Raw genomic sequence first — 16,038 nt, 5'->3', positions numbered from 1 at the left:
TTTGTATGAGTTGTCAGCAAACAACAGTGTCTGTTCTGTTCGTCTCTTTCTTTGTGTCTATATAGTATTTTATATTTCACAGATTCAGTCTTTTACCTCTCAGGCATTTGACTTGTAATTAAGGGAATTATTTGTTATGAATTAGAGGAGATTTTTCTTCTACACCAGTGTGTGGATTTTATAGTTTCTATGGTAACTTGGAGTGGTCATTTTACATCATTAGAATAAAGTCCTGTTCTCTGGGGTAAATTGAGAATCTCCTCTATGTATTTTGTGTACCTGTATTTTGTTTGGAGTTACCCTATCACTGTAACATAGCAGTAATTATGTTACAACAACAATTTTGTGAGATGTTTATTATTCTCATTTTACAGATGAGGAAACTGAGGCTTGGTGAAGTTACGAAACTTGTCCAAAGTCACACAGCTTACTGTAAAGGGCACAGCCAAGATTCAGAGCCAGGTCTGTCCAACTTCAAAACTCTTAATTGTAGCCATGAAACTTTGAAATAGCTGTTAAGTATCAACCTATGATAAGTTATATTGCTATTAATATTGCTTAACTGTTGTTTAACTGTTACTAATAATTTTTTTAATGGTGAGTTTTTCTGTCCATGATAATTTTATGTATCTTTTAAATATTGTGAAAAGAAGTGTAACATAGTAATTGAGGGTCTGGGCTCTCGAGGCAGATTCCTGGTTATGAATCCCTAAGCTTTTCTACTTGTGTGACATTAGGAAAGTGACTTAACTTTTTCTGTACCTCAGTTTTTCTATCTGTAAAATGGTGATAGTAATATTATCCACCTGATAAAGTTGTAAAGATTAAATTATATAATATGTACCAAAGCACTTAAAACAGTACCTGACACACAGTAAGCCATCAATAATCATCTCCTAGGAGTTAGTAAAACAAATGATCATTATTTCTATATTAGGAAACTGAATAAGGAAAGTTTAAGCACCAATGTAAGGTATCATAAAATTCACATGAACTAAAATTAAATTTGAATAAGTTAGACCTAGGGAAAATCATACATTTAATCAATTTCACATCTGTGGTAGAACAAACTGGGCAACTGCTTATGAGCCTCACAAGTACAAGGATATTTTACGTATAAGGACCAAACATAGTTCCACTATAAATACCCTTTGAGCCCTATATGATCATTGTATTATGAATGTGTTTTATCTGTTTTCTCCTTATAAATGCAATTTATATTCAGAATAAATGTTTACATTTTTAGGTGGCTTTTAAGGAGATATTTTGGCAATATTTGTAGATAATTACAAATAACCAAAACCTTATGTGTTATGTAAAATGTTGGCAACATTTCATCATTTGCAGGAATAGTTACCAGACTTAACATTGTATTGAATGTGCACAGTGATTGACCTTTGAACTGGTGGGGCCACAGCACATTCAGCTAGAACTCATCCACGTACTGATCACGTACTCTTTACTAATACTTGTTCATTGCAGCTGTAAGAATTCTTGGGGCGCCTGGGTGGCTCAGTTGGTTGAGCGACCGACTTTGGCTCAGGTCATATCTCAGGGTTTGTGAGTTCGAGCCCCGCGTCGGGCTCTGTGCTGACAGCTCAGAGCCTGGAGTCTGCTTCTGATTCTGTGTCTCCCTCTCTCTCTGCCCCTCCCCCACTCATGTTCTGTCTCTGTCTCAGAAATAAATAAATAAACATTAAAAACATTTAAAAAAAAAGAATTCTGAAGTGCCACATCCACTCTTACTATAGCTTAAAATAAAATATGTGATCAGTGAATAAGAAGTTTATACCAATTGCAAATATATGCATAAATGGGAATATTTTGGGTCAAGTTCTGCAAATATTCCAAAGCTGTTATTTTAAAATGGGACTTGCCCAGGAGTGCTTGGGTGGCTCAGTCAGTTGAGTGTCTGACTTGATTTCAGCTCAGGTCATGATCCTGGGGTTGTGAGATCGAGCCCCATTGGACTCTGCACTGAGCGTGGAGCGTGCTTGGCATTCATTCTTTCTCTTTCCCACTCCCTCTCCCTTTCTTTCCCCCTTTTCTCCCCTTCTCTCCCCTTCTCTCCCCTTCTCTCTCCTTCTCTCTCTTCTTCCTCTCCGTCTCCCCATTTGCCCCCCTCTCTGGCTTGCACTTTCTCTCAAATAAAAATTAAAAAATATATATATATAATATATATATATAATATATATTATATATATATATATTGTGTATGTATGTTGTATATATATTACATATGTATATATAAATTAAATAAATACATAAAATGGGACTTGCCTTGTATATGAGCCCAAGATCTCCCTGTAACTTTTTTTTTTAAATGCTTTTTTATTTATTTTGAGAGTGAAAGAGTGAGCACAAGCAGGGGAGGGCAGAGAGAGAGGGGGACAGAAGATCTGAAGCCGGCTGTGTGTTGTCAGCAGAGAGCCTGCTGTGGGGCTTGAACTCACAAACCGCGAGATCATGACCTGAGCCAAAGTCTGACACTTAACCAACTGAGCCACCCAAGTGCCCCAGATCTCTGTAACTTTTTAAAAAAGATCTTTGTAACTTTCAATCTACACGTGCATTAATTCTGTTGTATGATACCGAATCTTCCTATCCTTGAACATGGTATGTCTTTCTAGTTCTTTAAATATTTAAAAATATCTCAGTAAAGTTTTTTATTTTTCTCTAAATATCTCTCAAACCTTCTCTTTGAATTATTAGATGCCTTATTTCTTGTTACTATTATAAATAGTATACTTTTCCTCTTTTGTTTTTCCTTTCCATTTCTATTTGCTGATGTAAGCTTTTTTGGTAAACAGATCTATGTTCAGTCACCTTACTAAATTATTAAAATAATGTGAATGCAAATTGTGTCTTCCTTTGCAATGCTTACATCTTTTCTCCTTTTTTTGCCTTACTATACTAGTTAGGACTAACAGTATAATATTCGATACAAGTGTTAATAGTGGGCATTCTTATGTTGCACTTTAAAAAAAATTATTTTTTAATTTTTATTTATTTTTGATAGAGTGTGAGCAGGGGAGATGTAGAGAGAGGGAGACACAGAATGCAAAGCAGGCTCCAGATTCTAAACTGTCAGCACAGAGCCCAACACAGGGCTCGAACTCACAGACTATGAGATCATGACCTGAGCCGAAGTTGAATACCTAACTGACTGAGCCACCCAGGCGCCCCATGTTGCACTTAATTTTTAAAAGCAAGTGCTTCATGGAATGCCTCGGTGGCTCAGTTGGTTAAGCATCCGATTTCAACTCAGGTTATGATCTCACGGTTTGTGAGTTCGAACCCTGTGTCGGGCTCTGTGTTGATAGCTCTGGAACCTGGAGCCTGGAGCTTCGAATTCTGTGTCTCCCTCTCTCTCTGCCCCTCCCCTTCTTGCATACTGTCTCTTTCTCTCTCTCTCTCTCTCTCTCTCTCTCTCTCTCTCTCTCAAAAATAAATAAACATCAAAAAAAAAAAAAAAACAAAACAAAGTGAGTGCTTCTTATGTTTTATGATTAAGAATAGTGCTTGGATTTTTTTTCTTTTAAGTTTCTCTGTTTAAGTAAACGGTACACGCAACATGGAGTTCTAACTCGTGACCCAGAGTTCAAGAGCACATGTTCTTCCAACTCAGCCCCAGATGCCCCACTGTTTGTTGTAGGTTTTTCATAGATATGCTATAGGTTAAAGACATTTCTGTTGCTGGTTGGCTAAGATGTTTTTTTGTGTGTGAAGAATGAGTATTAAGTTTTATCAGACACTTTTTCTGTACTTGTGAGATCATATGTTGTCCTTCCTTATTCTGTTCAGGGTGGTGAATGACATTTATATATTTTCTAATGTTGAATTACCCTTGCATTGCTGGAATGAACCAAACTTAATCATGATAGTCTTTTTTTTTTTTTTTTAATACATACAAGTGGATTTAGTTTATTAGTATTTCATTTAGGATTTTTATATCTATGTTCATGGGTAATGTTGGCCCATAATTTCATTTCTTACATTATCTTTGTTTGATTTTGGTGTTCAGATCATACCAGCCTTGGGGTGCCTACCTGGCCCAGTCGGTAGAGCATGTGATTCTTGATCTCAGGGTTGTGAGTTCAGGCCCCATATGGGGCATAAATCTCAGTTTAAAAAAGTAAATTAATAAAAACAAATGTCAAAAAGATTATAACAGCCTCAAAGAATGAGTTGAGAACTATTCCTCCCCCCTCCACTCTGGTCCCCCCATCGCCACTAACGGTTTATGTAAGACTAGAATGATCTGGGGCCCCTGGGTATCTTGGTCGGTTGAATGTCAGACTCTTGACTTTGGCTCAGGTCGTGAACTCATGGTTGTGGGATCAAGACCCATGTTGGGCTCAGAACAAAGTGCGGTTGGGATTCTCTCTCTCCCGCTGTCTCTGCCGTTTCCCTCCTTGTGCTCTCTCTCTCTCTCTCAAATAAATAAATTAAAAACAAAACAAAACAAAAGACTAGAATGATCTGTTTCCTGTTTCTTGAACATTTGGCCAAACTTCTGTTCAACTGTCTGGGCTTAGTATTTTGGGGGGAGTGAGTGGGCTTAGAATTTTTTTGGTAGATATGTATTCAGTTTTCTAATGGTTTTATTTAAATTTTCTGTTTGTAGTTACGTCAGTTTTTAGAAAAAATTTTTCTTTGGGGCGCCTGGGTAGCTTAGTCAGTTGAGCATCTGACCTCAGGTCAGGTCACGATCTCACGGTCTGTGAGTTTGAGCCCTGCATGGGGCTCTGTTTTGTCTGTTTTGTTTTGTTTTGTTTTTTAAGTATTTGGCATAGGGGCACCTGGGTGGCTCAGTTGATTAAGCATCTTACTCTTGATTTCAACTCAGGTCATGATCTCACAGTTGATGTGTTCAAGTCCTGTGTTGGGCTTTGTACTCACAGTGCTGAGCCTGCTTAGGATTCTCTCTCCCTCTCTGCCCCTCCTTGCTCACGTGCATGTGCGTGTTCTCTCTTTCTCTCAAAATAAATAAATAAACTTAAGAGTATTTGGCATAAAGTTATTCAAAGCATTCTTTTATTATCTTTTAAATTTCTGCTTAGTATTTCTTTTTTATTCCTAATATTTTTTGTGACTTCTTTTTTTTTTTCATCTATCTTGCTAAAGCGTTTATATATTTTCTTAGCTGTGTCAAAAACTAGTGCTTGACTTTGATTTTCTCTATTGTATGTTTTCTGTTTATTAATTTTTGGCCATTTTCCTTTACATACCTTTTAAGTGAAAAGCAGAATCTAATATAAGGACATTAGAGTATCTCATATTTTCCAAGGACAAGATTTCATGAAGAAATTTTTTTTTAATGTTTATTTATTTTTGAGAGAGAGAGACAGAGCATGAGCAGGGGAGGGGCAGAGAGAGAAAGAGGGAGACACAGAATCTGAAACAGGCTTCAGACCCTGAGGTGTCAGCACAGAACCCAACACAGGGCTCAAACTCAAAAGCTGTGAGATCTTGATCTGAGCTGAAGTCGGATGCTCAACTGACTGAGCCCACCCAGGTGCCCCCCAGGTACAGGATTTCAGTCGGCCTTAAGAACAGCTGGACCCAGGGGCTTACAGTGCTACTAGGACTTTACTTCTTTCCTTTGAGTCTGTTTCTTTTGTCTCATTGTCAACTGGGTTTTCTATTCTTCGGTCTACATGGCAGAAAATGGTGACAGTGAGCCTCTGAGTTTGATGTCATTCCCAACTTTGTGTGCTCTTGATTCCTCCAGTGATTTCAGATTTTTCCATCTGGATCACTTCTTTGTTTTTGAAGATTTTTTTTACTTTAGAATTCTCTTTAATGAGATTTTTTTGTAGTAAACTGTTTTTGTTTGTTTTTGTCTGAAAGTGTCTGTATTTTTTTTTTTTTTTTTTGATAGATATTTCACTAGGTATAAAATTACAGGCTGGCAGTATTATTTTAGTCATTGGAAGAAATAATTCCACTCCCTTCTGGTTTCCATTGTTTATATTGATAAATCAGCTGCCTAATAGTTGTTAATATAAGTGAATGTGTCTTTTTTTTTTTTTTTTTTTTTTTTTTTTTTTAAATCTCTGGCTGCTTTTGTACTCTTTATGTTTTTGGTTTCCTGAACTTTCATATGCTGTGCCTAGGTATAGATTTCTTTTTATTTTTCCTGTGTGAGACTTTTACTGTGAATTGTTTATTTTCCCTGGAAAAATATTTGTGGTTCTTCTTTGAGACCCAAGAACGAAATGCGTTGCTTCAAGAATATATACCTTTAGTTTTTTCCCCCAGATACCTCAAGGTACTGCAACATGGTGACTAAATTTATCCCTTGAGGTTTTGTGCCACCCTAATGGGGTGACTGTGGATTGCAAATATGTGTATGAGCCTTCTTGTCCACAACCTCTTAGAAATCCTTGTTCTCTTTGCATCAAGAAGATAAATTTCCTTGTCCTTCGGCGATGAGATGTGGGAAGAGATGGACTGGATTTACTTCCTGTTCACTCTTTTCCTGAACATAAAACTTCTGGTGTGTGTGTGGGGGGGGGGGGGGAGGGGAGGTCTCAGCTTTATGCAGAAAGGGTCTCCTGTTACATTTCCATGTTGGGTAGGTCTTATTCTTTGATTTCTGTTTTCTCCCAAGAGATCATCAAAAGTGAAGCTCAACTTGTGAGTTATGCAGATGTATACAGAATAAAAACTCTTTCATTATGCCACTGCTCTCTTTCAGTTTCTGCTTTCTTATAGATTGTGGTCTGGTTATTCCTTTATGATCTTGTCAACTCTTCATGCTTCAGTGCTTTTAATATTTTTTGAAATAAAATTTTACCCATCACTTTTAGCTGTTTTCAATGAGATAATTGGGTGAAAATCTAGCCTGATATATTACTGGAAGTGGAATTTTATTCTAATTTCTTTGTGTTTTCTTTTTTTGATTCCTTTTTATTTTTCCTGTGTGAGACTTTTACTGTGAATTGCTTATTTTCCCTGGAAAAATATTTGTGGTTCTTCTTTGAGACCCAAGAACGAAATGTGTTGCTTCAAGAATATATACCTTGATAGATGCTTAACTCACCAATTACTAGGCTTTTTTCTCATATAAGCATTTAAAATTATACATTTAGGTCTTTCATCCATTTTGAATTTATTTTTGTGTATGGTGTAAGAAATTGGTCCAGTTTCATTTTTCTGCATGTCACTAAATTAACTCAGGAAACAACAGATGTTGGTGAGGATGCGGAAGAAGGGGAACCCTTTTGCACTGTTGGTGGGAATGCAAACTGGTGCAGCCACTCTGGAAAACAATATAGAGGTTCCTCAAAAAATTAAAAATAGAACTACCCTATGACCCAGCAAGTTTACCCAAAGGATACAAAATTTATCCAAAGGATACAAAAATGCTGATTTGAAGGGGCACATGCACCCCAATGTTTATAGCAGTGCTGTCATCGATAGCCAAATTATGCAAAGAGTCCAAATGTCCATCGACTGATGAATGGATAAAGAAGTGGTGTGTGTATCTATATCTATATAGATATACTGTGGAATACTACTCGGCAATGGAAAAGGATGAAATCTTGCCATTTGTGGGGCGCCTGGGTGGGTGGGTCAGTCACTTAAACATCTGATTTTGATTTTGGCTCAGGTCATGATTTCACGGTTTGTGAGTTCTAGTCCCATCTTGGGCTCCATGCTGACAGCGCAGAACCTGCTTTGGATTCTCTCTCTCTCTCCTTATCTGTCTCTGCCCCTCCCCTGAGTGTCTCTATCAATAAATAAACTTAAAAAAAAAATCTTGACATTTGCAACAATGTGGATGGAACTAGAGTATGTTATGCTAAGTGAAATAAGTCAGTCAGAAAAAGATACCATATGATTTCAGTCATGTGGAATTTGAGAAACACAACAGATGAACATAGGGGAAGGGAAGGAAAAATAAGATAAAAACAGAGAAGGAGGCAAACCATAAGAGACTCTTAAATACAGAGAACAAACAGGGTTGCCGGAGGGGAGGTGGGTAGGAGGATGGGTTAAATGGTCGATTGGCCTCAAGGAGGGCACTTTTTGGGATGAGCACTGGGTGTCATACATAAGAGATGAATCACTGAGTTCTACTCCTAAAGCCAGACTACACTGTATGTTAACTAACTTGAATTAATATAGGGGTGCCTAGGTGGCTCAGTCGGTTAAGTGTCTGACTTCAGGTCAGGTCATGATCTCATGGTTAACAAGTTTGAGCCCTGCATAGGGCTTTCTGATGTCAGTGCTGAGCCTGCTTTGGATCCTCTGTCTCCCTCTCTCTCCCCCTCCCCTGCTTATGCTGTCCCTCTCAAAAATAAACATTTAAAAAAATTATACATTTATAAGTGACTTAATAAGGTTTGAAATGGAATATTTTCATTATTTTTAACTATATGCATTTAAGATTTTTCATTTACTATTATAATTTTTAGTTATATTTGCTCCTTTAAGCCATGACCTATGAGCCTCAAGTCAATTAGTAGTTTTGAAATACATGAATTTTAAAAGATTTATCTTTTTTGTTATATTTAACTCACCTCTAAAAAAAATTCATGATTTTCAGTTTGGTTCACAAAGCAAGACTCAACTATGTGCTATATGTAAGAGATATAAAAAGTGATTTAGAAAAGCTAAAAATAAAGGGAAAGGCAAAGATATGCAAAGCAAATGAAAACAATATGAAAGTATGGGTTGCTCTGTGACCACTCTTTTTAGGGATTTTTCTCCCCTTCCTGATAACAAACTTTAGTGAACAACCAGTGTTCCATATCATTGAGACTTTTTGAAGTTCTTGGAAGATTGATTTTGTATTAATAATTGAATGGTCATTTTTCTTTCTTCTTCTCCTGCCCCTGCCCCTTTCCTTCCCCTCTTCTCCCTTCCCTACTTCCTCTTTTCCTTACACTTTAACATCTCTGAAACTGGGATCTATCTCATATTGGTATGCATCTTACTACTCATGATATTTCACAATTAATGAACAGTTATTAATAATTAATTTTGGCAGGAATTTTTCTTAGTGCAACATATCTTGCAATCTCTGGCATGTTAGTTTTGGTGAAATATACATTACACGTATCATGACTCTTCATTCCAACCCATCCCCTGCTTGAAATGCATCCCCTTTTTTGTCCTTCCTATCCTATGCTTACTTATATCATTCAAGACCTTAAGGGTAGAAATAACCTTTAGTACTTCATGCTGGTTCCTCTTCTGCCAGCACCTAGCATAATATGTTGTTGGACACAGGGTTTTAAACAAGTAAGGGAAATGTGTACATATAATGAATCATAGCATGGGCTGTGATATATTTATATTAGTGATCAATTTTTTAGCTTGTTAGTAAGAGAAGATAAACATGTACATTTTGGATAGAAAGAACAGAGCCCAATGATTCCTATATAAAGCAACTTTGAGAATTCATTGGATCGATGCTTAGTCATCTGATGATGGTCAAGGGTTTAACCAATGAAACAAACAAAAAAAAAATTACGAACTATAAACACTGAAGGAAATAAAAAGAATGGTATAATACAGAATAATAGAGAACGGTATTTAGAAAGAGGAAAAAAGAAGGCCTCGTCAACAAGATATATTTTTTTAAATACTTGCACATCCACAAATTTTTTTTTTTAATGGTTATTTTTGAGAGAGAAAAAGAGCATGTGCAGGGGTAGGTCAGAGAGAGTGGGAGACACAGAATCCGAAGCAGGCTCCAGGCTCTGAGCTGTCAGCACAGAGCCTGACACGGGGCTTGAACTCGCAAACTACAAGATCGTGACCTGAGCTGAAGTCTGACACTTAACCAACTGAGCCACGCAGGTTCCCCAATAAGATATTTAGGTTGAGACTTGACATATGAATGAAAGACAGAAGTTCTTGAAGGGTCTGAAAGAAAAGCATTTCAGACAGGGAAATAGCCAGAGCTTTTAGTTAACTGAAAGGCTCATAGCTGGGGAGAGTGTCACCTCAAGGTAAGAGAGGCAGGCAGGAGCTATACCTTATATGTTAACATTTACTCAACCTTTGTGATGTTCTGGGCATTGTTCCAAGCATTTCTTGGGCATTGTCAGTTATTCTGCCATACTGACTTCCCAAATGCTGAGAGTTTGGATTTAATTTGAAGGTACATTAGAAAGCCATGGAACTATTATGCAGTGCATGATTCATTTTACGTTTTTAAAGATTACACTGGCTACCTTGTACACAGTTGATCAGAGGGGGACAGTAGAGGAAATAAAGATAAATACTGGTTGATGGCTTATACTAGTAAGATAAGAGGGAAAGTTGTTTTGGACCATGGTTCTGATGGTGGAGATAAAGAGCAATGGACAAACTTAAGATAATATTTTAGAAGTCTTTTGTTAATGGTTTGGATAAGGGGAGAGGATTGTGAGGGAAAAGGAGTCCGATCACAGAGCGGAGAGGGTTAAAGAATTGAAGAGATGATGTATGTAGATGATATGTGAAGTTATTTGTGAGGAAAGGAGTGCAGAGCTGTTTTTAACCTTCTTATTTCTATAATTTTTCCAGTGACATTTCTGTCTCTCTTTTAAATTCTTGGAACCAAATATATTTTTATTCTAGTCTGCCTCTCCAGATTCAGCACCTTTTTCTCATCCCACACTTAACAGATGCTTAGAGGAGGGAAGTCAGTGTAAAAGTAGGCTAGCATTCTCAGCAGTTCTGCCCTTTTTCATCAGGATGTTCCTTGCTAAATCAGTCCTTGCTATATCAGAGAAAACCATTTTGTTTTATAAGTACGGTTTAATTTTTGAAGGAACACCATTTTAATGAAGTCAGTTGTATATATTTGTATTGTGAGGTTAGGGGTGATGGTCATATTTTTATGTTCAGTATTAACATGCCTTAAAAGGTAAAGGTGAGTATAGCTGAATTGCAAATTCAGTTCGCCGATTGTTTTCTCAATTGAAAGGCAAGAGATCAACTAAAAGATAAAATTGATTGTGTAACTAACCGAAAGAAAAAGTCTTCAGAAGGGATAGCTTTGTTTCTTTAATATTGCAGGTTTTTTAAATATTACAAGGTCAGCTTTTGAAACCACTGTTGACTGCAGTTTTAAGTAGACAGGTTCTTTACTCATTTTATGAAGCTCTAGTTTTCTCTTACAGTCTTTTAAGAGTGAATAAAGAAGCCAAACCCACGTATCTAAACAAAAGAAATAATTTTGTAAACAAGATGAGTGGGAAGATTAAAAGGAAGGTAGAAACTGAAAATAAACGCTGATGATAGATCAGGATCACAAAATACTGTTTAAATCCACTTAAATTTTCGATAGTTACAGAATCCTTTGAGATTCTGATGAAAGTTGAAGAATCTGGTCCCAGAAAGTGCACAGACAATTGCACATTCAAGTTTGTGTGTAATATTAGGGCATTGCCAAATCTGAAGAGCCTGATGCACGATGCCCTGGTCAAGAACATGTGGTCTAAAAGGCAGTCAGGGTGAGGGAGTATATGGCTGAAGACTTTTGGCATTCAAACTGTGACAGTGTTCCCTTCTCAAATACCAATCTTTAGGACAACCAAGATTAATTTGTTGTTTTTAAACCTCTGGTCTGACAGCTGATAGCAAAACAACTTTTAGTTTTAGCTATTGAAAAATTAGAATAATCTGTTCTTAAAATCTTTTCTTTGAATATGCTGTAGATGGCAGAACTTTCTGAAATAAGGCAATATTGTGTTCAGGATATCCTAACATACGTAACTCATAAATTTGAACTGGAATAGAAACAAATTTTAAATTAACCAACAACTGTGTATATACAAGAACTAAATGAATGTTTCTTTTGAGAAGTAAATTTTAAAAAAAGCAAAACCAGCCCTTTATTCTTTCTACCTTTCTATGAATCTGTTTGTAAATTAATTTTTATCATAAAAGTGACTGAGCTTTTAAAATGAATTTTATTGGGGCACCTGGGTGGTTCATTCGGGTGAGCATCAGACTTCAGCTCAGGTCATGATCTCGAGGTCCATGAGTTCAAGCCCTGCGTCGGGCTCTGTGCTGACAGCTCAGAGCCTGGAGCCTGCTTCGGATTCTGTGTCTTCCTCTCTCTCTGCCCCCTCCCTGCTCACTCTCTCTCTCTCAAAAATAAATAAATATTAATAAAATAAAATGAATTTTATTAATTCTGTAAGTTTAATATTGAGTATTTTAATTTTACTGTGGATGATGAAGCTGTACTTTGTTGCAATTCACTTGGCTCCGTGCCTAAGTGGAACACTGAGCCAGTGATACAACTTAATAAGTTATAAATTGTTTCCTGTTAGGCAAATTATGCCAGTTAGGCCAATATTTAATGTAATCCAGAATTCTTAGAATTCATTGATTCAGTAGGAGATTGACTAGATGATCTACTGCTGAATCCTTTGGCCATGTGGAAAGTCTAGGATTCCTTATATTTTTTAAACTTACTTAACTTGATGAAATAAAAAGATTTTTTTTTCACTCTAAATGTCTTATGACTTGAAAGCATATTACACACCATAAGAAATGGTAGAAATCAAAGAAAATTCAGAGATGAAATACTTTTTGCTTGTGGTACAATATTCTTTGTTAATGTAATGATTATTTAATATGTCATTTTTAGCTTAAATTTTAGTGAGTGAATAAAAAAAAATGTTTTTGGCAGATGGACAGTCAGTGCATTTTTTTTTTTCTCATAACTTTCCCTGTAGAATTCTGGAGTAGAAGTGTGAGGAGGAATATAGTAGGATTGTATATTTTCACATCCAACCATATTTGTTTAGAGAATAATAAAGTTAAAGGCAATAAAATTAAATTTAGGTTCTCTTTGCTGTTCTACTCAGCAAGTTTCTTCTCTGCAGTGTTTTTGTGCCTCCCATAGTGTGAGCATACCGTGTGATTCTAGTGCTAGATAGATGCTTTTCTCATGGCATAGTTCCTAAGCATAAGGCAGCTACTTTAACTGTATTCAGTTGAAAATAGCAAACTGTTCCATACTAGAAAAATCCTGTTTGTGTTGGATTTATTGCAAGATAGTGTAATACTATACTTTGTGGATGATTTGAGGTATTCCCAAGATAATTATCAATTTATGTGATTTTTGCTTTTAGTGCTATCTTTGGAATAGCCTTGTGGGATTAGAGTCTCCTGAAAAAAGAAGTTTAGCTAATTTAAGGAAATTTGTGAATTTTCTATTTTTTTTCAAGTTTTCAAAATGGTTCCTATGGTTTAATAGTTTATTTTATATATTGTTACATTTGGTACTAGTTAATACATTTATAAAAATTAGAGTAATCTTACCATTTTGGCTTTGTTTCTTTTTCTTACAAGGAAGCAATCGTAAGTGTCAGGGTCAAGTTTCCTGAGTGTGTCTTTTATATCTCCTATGTATATCAAATTTGGGCTATAGTTTTGGGGGTTTTTTCTCCTCATAGTTAACTTTCTGAAGCATACTCCTGTCTTTTCCACTCGTCCTTATAATTTGTATACAAGAGAGGCCTAAAGTTAGAGGTGTGGTTGTGACTATAGAACAAATAAAAGCAAACAAATATAATGTAGGGGGGGAAAACTCTAGAAAGTTCCCATTTCTCTAAGAGTTGTACCTCTAAAGGATTCTGGTTCATTCCAGATTTGGCTGGACAGACTGAATTTCAATGACTTTATTTTTTTAAATAAAAGTGAGAAAGTCTTTTAACTTTTATAACTATGTGTGATTTATTTTTCTTACTCTTTGTTAGATGTCTCTTTATTATGTGTGCGTATGTATTTATATTTCTACATTCCCCATCTTAATCCTCAGTTTCAGGAAAGGATTTTAGGTGACTTCCTTTCCACCTTAATCTTCACCTAAAATTATAAAATAGTTGATCTATCCAAAAGAATATATATAACATTTGTGGGGTATAGAGCATAATGAACTGAAAACTTGTGTATCTACAACTCAGTTTAAGAATTAGAACAGGGGTGGGGTGCCTGGGTGGCTCAGTCGGTTGAACGTCTGACTTTGGCTCAGGTCACCATCTCATAGTTGGTGGGTTCTAGCCCCATGGCAGGCTCTCTGCTATCACCGTGGAGCCTGCTTTCAATCTTCTGTCTCCCTCTGTCTCTGCCCCTCACCTGCTCACTCGCTCTCAAAAATAAATAAACGTTAAAAAAACTTAAAAAAAAAAAGAATTAGAACAGGGGCGCCTGGGTGGCTCAATCAGTTGAGCATCCAACTTTGGCTTGGGTCATGATCTCATGGTTCATGAGTTCAAGCCCTGCGTCAGGCTCTATGCTGACAGCTCAGAGCCTGGAGCCTGCTTCGGATTCTATGTCTCCCTCTCTCTTTGCTCCTCCCCTGCTTGCTCTCTCTCTCTCTCTCTCTCTCTCTCTCAAAAATAAACACTAAAAAATTTTTTTTCTTAAAGAATTAGAACATTACTGGGGTGCCTGGGAGGCTCAGTCAGTTAAGTGTCCAACTTCAGCCCATGTCATGATCTCATAGGTTGTGAGTTCAGGCCCCACATCAGGCTCTGTTCAGACAGCTCAGAGCCTGGATGGAGCCTGCTTTGGATTCTGTGTCTCTGTCTCTGCCCTCCCTCACTCATGCTCTGTCTCTCTCTTAAAAATAAAAAAAAAAAAGAAAGAAAGAAAGAAGAAGAATTAGAACATTATTTAACATTCACATTATAGGGATCCGAGAAAGAGAAGAGAAAGAAAGGGGGACAGGAAATTTATTTCAAGAAATAATAGTTGAAGACTTCTCAAATCTGGGAAGGGAAACAGAAATCCAGATCCAGGACACAAAGAGAGACACAAAATCATACCAAGACACATAGTAATTAACATGGCAAGGAGTAGTGATAAGGAGAGAATTTTTTTTTATTTTTTTTATTTTTTTTTTTTAAATATATGAAATTTATTGTCAAATTGGTTTCCATACAACACCCAGTGCTCATCCCAAAAGGTGCCCTCCTCAATACCCATCACCCACCCTCCCCTCACTCCCACCCCCCATCATCCCTCAGTTTGTTCTTAGTTTTTAACAGTCTCTTATGCTTTGGCTCTCTCCCACTCTAACCTCTTTTTTTAAGGAGAGAATTTTTAAAGCAGCAAGAGAAAAGAACACAACTCTCCATATACAAGGGAAATCCCATAAGGCTCTCAGCTGATTTTTCAGCAGAAACTCTACAGACCAGAAAGGAGTGGCATGATATTTTCAAAGTGCTGAAAGAAAAAAAACCTGCAGCCAAGACTGTTCTTTCCAGCAAGGTTGTTTAGAACAGAAGGAGAGATAAAGAGTTTTCCAAACAAAAATTAAAGGAATCCATGACCACTAAACCAGCCCTACAAGAAATGTTAAATGGGAGTCTTTGAATGGAAAGGAAAGACCATAAGCAGGAGTGAGAAAAGTTAGGAAGTACAAAAGCAGTAAAATTAAGTATATCTATAAAAATCAGTCAAGGGATTCACAAAATAAAAGGATATAAGAAAGTATGACACCATATACCTAAAAAATGGTGGGGGTGGGTAGTAAAGAATGGGTTTAAACTTAAGTGACCATCAACATAATATAGACTGCTCTATGCCTAAGAGGTTATATATGAACCAATGGTAACCACCAGTAAAAAATCTGTAATAGAAATACAAAAAATAAAGAGAAAGGAATCCAAGTATATGGCTAAAGAAATCAAAAATCATGAGAGAAGAGAGCAAGAGAAGAAAGGAACAGGGAAGAACTACAAAAACAGCCATAAAGCAAATAGCAAAATGGCAGTAAGTACATACCTATCAACAATTACTTTGAATGTAAATGGACTAAACGGTCCAATCAAAAGACACAGGGTGGTGGAATGCATAAAAAAGTAAGAGCTGCCTACAAGAGACTGTTTTCAGACCTAAAGACACATACAAATTGAAAGGGTAGGGATAGAAAAGCATTTATCATGTAAATGGAAGTGAAAAGAAATCTAGGGTAGCAATACTTATATAGGACAAAATATACTTTAAAACAAAGACTGTAACAAGAGACAAAGAAGGACACTACATAATCTAAAGGGGAATAATTCAACAAGA

General features: G+C 36.5%; 1 protein-coding gene across 12 annotated transcripts in view; it reads left to right on the top strand.

Annotated features, from left to right (window-relative positions):
* Window positions 1-16,038, top strand: part of NUMB (NUMB endocytic adaptor protein) — a 203,836-nt gene that overhangs the window by 85,978 nt on the left and 101,820 nt on the right. For 4 of the 12 annotated variants that reach the window (XM_078448042.1, XM_060617335.2, XM_078448043.2 and 1 more), the window contains one exon: window positions 375-462. The exons of the other annotated variants lie outside the window; for them this stretch is intronic. The gene's annotated coding sequence lies outside the window, so the exon portion shown is untranslated. The remainder of the gene's footprint in view (window positions 1-374; window positions 463-16,038) is intronic. 12 annotated transcript variants of the gene reach the window in all.

This window comes from Panthera onca, chromosome B3 (genome assembly GCF_046562875.1).
Source record: "Panthera onca isolate mPanOnc1 chromosome B3, mPanOnc1 haplotype 2, whole genome shotgun sequence".
NCBI classification, from domain to species: Eukaryota; Metazoa; Chordata; class Mammalia; order Carnivora; family Felidae; genus Panthera; species Panthera onca.
The sequence above is the reverse complement of the archived record's forward strand: the minus strand, read 5'-3'. Positions and strand labels throughout refer to the sequence as shown.